Genomic DNA, 5,278 nt, shown 5'->3' with positions numbered 1-5,278 from the left:
TATGAGCATTTCCATTGTGAATGCTTTACTGAGTGTTGTGGCGTGTGGAAGAGAGAGACTCTGGAGCTGTGGCATTTGAGATGCTTTTGGGGTGTGGAGTGTGGACCCTGGACCAGTACAACCCTCTGTGAGCATGTGGTGATGTCTAATGAGAATGAACTCTGCTAAGATGGTGTGACTTTAGGTGGGAGGTGGACAGTCCACCAGGATGGGCAAGTGTGTGGGTGTAAGGGGGGTGACTGTGCTTTGTCTTCATCACTATGATGTGAGTGTGTGTGTGAGCACAGCCAGATTTGTGCACGAGCATGTTTACATTCACAGTGAGCAGGCATGTGTGACTCTGTGGGGGAAAGAAAGAGAGATCAGACTGTTACTGTGTCTATGTAGAAAGAAGAAGACACAAGAAATTCCATTTTGTTCTGTACTAAGAAAAATTCTTCTGCCTTGAGATGCTGTTAATCTGTAACCCTAGCCCCAGTCTTGTGCTCACAGAAACGTGCTGTCTTGACTCAAGGTTTAATGGATGTTGGGCTGTACAGGATGTGCTTTGTTAAAAATGTGTTTGCAAGCAGTATGCTTGGTAAAAGTCATTGCCATTCTCCAGTCTTGAGTACCCTGGGACACAATGCACTGCGGAAGGCCGCAGGGACCTCTGCCTAGGAAAGCATGGGTGTTGTCCAAGGTTTCTCCCCACTGAGACAGCCTGAGATATGGCCTCGTGGAAAGGGAAAGACCTGACCATTCCCCAGCCCGACACCTGTAAAGGGTCTGTGCTGAAGAAGATTAGTGAAAGAGGAAGGCCTCTTTGCAGTTGAGATTAGAGGAAGGCATCTGTCCCTTGCTCATCCCTGGGAATGGAATGTCTTGGTGTAAAACCTGATCATACATTCTATTTACTGATATAAGAGAAAACTGCCTTACGGCTGGAGGTGAGACATGCTGGCAGCAATACTGCTCTTTACTGCACTGAGATGTTTGTGTAAAGTCAAATAGAAATCTGGCCTACGGGCGGCCCCGTCTGGGAAGCGAGGAGCGCCTCTGCCCGGGCGGCCCCGTCGGGGAAGTGAGGAGCGCCTCTGCCCGGCCGCCCCGTCTGGGAGGAGAGGAGCGCCTCTGCCCGGGCGGCCCGCTCTGGGAAGCGAGGAGCGCCTCTGCCCGGCCGCCCTGTCTGGGAGGTGAGGAGCGCCTCTGCCCGGCCACCCTGTCTGGGAAGTGTACCCAACAGCTCCGAAGAGACAGCGACCATCGGGAGCGGGCCATGAGGACGATGGCGGTTTTGTTGAAGAGAAGGGGGGGAAGCGTGGGGAAAGGAAGGAGAGATCAGATTGTTGCTGTGTCTGTGTAGAAAGGGGTGGGCATAGGAGACTCCATTTTGTTCTGACTAGGAGAAATTCTTCTGCCTTGGGATGCTGTTGATCTATGGCCTTTCCCCCACCCCCCTGCTCTCTGAAACATATGCTGTCAACTCAGGGTTAAATGGATTAAGGGCGGTGCAAGATGTGCTTTGTTAAACAGATGCTTGAAGGCAGCATGCTCTTTAAGAGTCATCACCACTCCCTAATCTCAAGCACCCAGGGGCACAAACACTGCAGAAGGCCGCAGGGTCCTCTGCCTAGGAAAACCAGAGACCTTTGTTCATGTGTTTATCTGCTGACCTTCTCTCCACTATTATCCTATGACCCTGCCATATCCCCCTCTCCGAGAAACACCCAAGAATCATCAATAAATATTTCATAAATTAAAAAATATATATATATATATATATATATATCTGACACCAAGAAAAAAAAAAAAAAAAAAAGAAATCTGGCCTACGTGCACATCGAGGCACAGCACTTTTCCTTAAACTTATTTATGACACAGAGACCTTTGCTCACATGTTTTCCTGCTGACCCTCTCCCCACCATTACCCTATAGTCCTGCTACATGCCTCTCTCCAAGATAGTAGAGATAGTGATCAATAAATACTGAGGGAACTCAGAGACCAGTGCCGGCGTGGGTCCTCTGTAAGCTGAGCGCTGGTCCCCTGGGCCCACCAGGGATAAGAGACTGAGGAAAAAAATAAGACACAGAGACAAAGTATAGAGAAAGAACAGTGGGCCCAGGGGACCAGCACTCACCATACAGAGGACCCGCGCCAGCACTGGTCTCTGAGTTCCCTCAGTATTTATTGATTACTATCTCTACATTAAACCTCCAGTGGTTGCACTGTGGACCAGTCTTGGGGTCTAGGGGACAAGGACATTCAGGGGCTTGAGGCTGTGGGTCTTTACCAACAGGCATAGAATTTTCAGAACTAGAAACTCTGGATCAGCTCAGGAAAGCTGCCTCCTTCTCTGGGAGCTCCTGGAGGCCTCACCTGGTACTCCTTGTCCAGCACTGAGATGCACAGATTAAATGGTTTGCCATCCTAAAAATGCACATTGTAAGATTTTATCTCACATTTCCAGACCCCAAACTCAGAACTGTTCAAGAGAACCCAATGGCCAAGCTGCACTCAGAAATGGAAGATGATGTCTGCGTCCTTATCCAAATCTCTTTCCCCCTTTCCCCAGGGCAGACAGAAGACTTCCTGGTGATACTGCAGACCTCTTTTCTGTGGGGCTGCTTTAGCTCCTCATGCCCTCAGCTGGTAAGGAGTTCTGCCCCTCATCCCAGATGGAAACTGAGCCACAGTGACTGACCTGAGCCTATGAGTTGTCCATTCCCTAAAAATTCTATGCCTCTTGATAGAGAGCCACAGCCCTAATCCCTAGTGTCCTCCTCCCCTGGGCCCCAGGACTTGCCCAGAGTGCAGCCACAGCAGGTTTCATGCCTGGTGCTGGAGGTGCTCCAGGACCTGCACCTACACCGTGCCTCCATCCTGCCAACTAGACATTTCCACATCACTACATATGAGTTCAGCCCCTTAACAAATGTTCTCCTTTCTCCTCTACCCCTCTGCCATGGACCAAGGAGTACTCACACAAAAGAAAGGATCGGTGTCCCTCTGATTGTCACACAAGAACCGACAAGGACACAGGTTGTGTGTGTAGCACCTGCCAGGGAATTAAGAGCAGGTGAGAGGGGCATGGCCAGGTGCGACCTCCCTTCCTGTAGCAGATTCCCAAGGTACAGGAGATTAGAGATCAAAGAACAAACTCTCAGGACTCCCTTTTCCACCCTACCACAGTCAGGGCTCCATATTCCTGAGGAAATGGGGTTTGGACAATAGTTATAAGCAAGGGTTTAGCAGCCAGGCTGCCTGGATTCCAGTCCTGATTCCACTTTATACTGGCAGTGCCACCTTAGATTTATTACTTGCACACTGCCTACCTCAGTTTCCCCCATCCAAGGAGGATTGTTAGAAATTTCTACTTTGTAGGGTAATCTCGGTAATAGAGGTGTTAATATATGTAAAACCTTTAGCCTAATCTTTGACATGTGTATGGCCTGTTAGGGGTTACCCAAAAGAAGAGGAGGGTCCTTGTAGAACACGTCCCTGCCTTCGATTTCAACTCCGCAGCTGTGAAAACAAGACTTAAGGATGTAACAGTAGAGAGATTCACTCCAGTGAGAACCAATGTTTGTTGAAGAGGAGAGGGAAATGATAAAGAACAGGAAACCCCTGTGTGTGGGATGCACACGTAACACAGTCATCAAGGGCAATGGATGTCCTTCCCAGAAGGTCCGCAGATTGTTGAGAGCACAGCCTCAGTGCTTGCACAAATAAAGAGTGTGGATCAGGATCATAACTGGACACAATCTACAAGTGGTAAATTTTTGTTTTCTTTTGAGACTGGGTCTTGTTCTGTCGCCCAAGCTGATGTGCAGTGGTGTAGTCAGAGCTCACTGTAGACTTGCTTGAACTCCTGGGCTTCAGGGTGCTCATGTCTCAGCCTCCTGAGTAGCTGGGATGAATCAGGTATATGTCAGTATGGCCATCTGATATTTAAAGTTTTTCTAAATAAAGGATCTGGCCATGATTCTCAGGCTGATCTCAAACTCCTAGTCTCAAGTTATTCTCACATCTTGGCCTCCCAAAGTGGTGGGATTATAGGCATGAGCCAGTGAAGGCAGCCACTTAGTTGATTAATAGCCACTGTAAGCTGTGTCTGATGGTTGATTAAGTCTCTGAAACCAGGTCCCCCAGTGTCCTCCCCTAGTGAGCCAGGATCTGCCCACCATCCTGGTGCACAATGGGAATGACAAGCTTGGCTGGAGGACAGGGAGGCTGAACCTGGGAGGCAGGAGCCAGTGGTGACTGTTCAGACTCCACCTGAGGAACCATCACCCCCATAGTCTGTTTTCCTCTCCCCAAATCTGGTTTGGAAGAGGCACCCGAGGATTCACACATTCTACTCTCATAAATGCTCAAGACAAATCCTCAGTAACTCATGATCCCCAAGATCCCCACCAGTTCTGCCACCTGGGATCCACATTGACACAGGTGGGAAGATGCACAGCTGCTTCATCAGAGGTGCTGCTGTGTGGAGAGGAACCTTCCCATGCACAGAAGACCACATGCATGTTCCCAGTTCAACACCCAGTCACATCCCAGCACACACACCCACAGTCACACAGAGCCAGGCCACTCACTGAGTCACACATACCTGCTCACTGTGCATATAAGATGCTCATGCACTGGTCCAGCTGTGCTCACACACACACTCACATTACAGACAGGAAGACAAAGCAGAATTACCTGCCTTACTCTCACTCACACACCCCACCGGTCCTGGTGGGCCATCCACCTCCCTCCTAAAGACACAACATCTCTGCAGAGTTCACTCTCATCAGACACCATCACATGCTCACAGAGGGTTACACTAGTCCAGGATCCACACCTCACACCCCACAAGCATCTCAGATATTATAGCCCCAGGGGCTCTCTTGCACACGCCCACAACTCTCAGTAAAGCATTCACAATAGAAATGCTCATATTTTCATCTCAGAAAATGCCTCCTTATTTGTTCTTGATTTGTGAGGCTTGAGATTATTGAAGATTGTGCCTTTTCATCTCACCTATAGCCCTGACATTTTTCCTCCCTCTGGGAGACTGCTATGAATTGTGTGCAGGCTTCTGTGTGATCCTCTTGAAGCTGCAAAATTGAAATGCTCTCTGTCAGCCCTGCACTCTGGCTATTTCTGACTCAAAGACACTCCCAGCAAGCTTTTTCTGCAAGATGAGAGTGGCTAGGGTGTCAGAAACAGGCTCAGTCACAACCATGTCTGTTTGCAGGCCTGTGTCTGTGATGCAGCAGAAATGACAGTGAGGGAGGTAACAGTGGGAGGAAG

This window comes from Pongo abelii, chromosome 20, assembly GCF_028885655.2.
Source record: "Pongo abelii isolate AG06213 chromosome 20, NHGRI_mPonAbe1-v2.0_pri, whole genome shotgun sequence".
Classification (NCBI taxonomy): Eukaryota; Metazoa; Chordata; class Mammalia; order Primates; family Hominidae; genus Pongo; species Pongo abelii.
The sequence above is the reverse complement of the archived record's forward strand: the minus strand, read 5'-3'. Positions refer to the sequence as shown.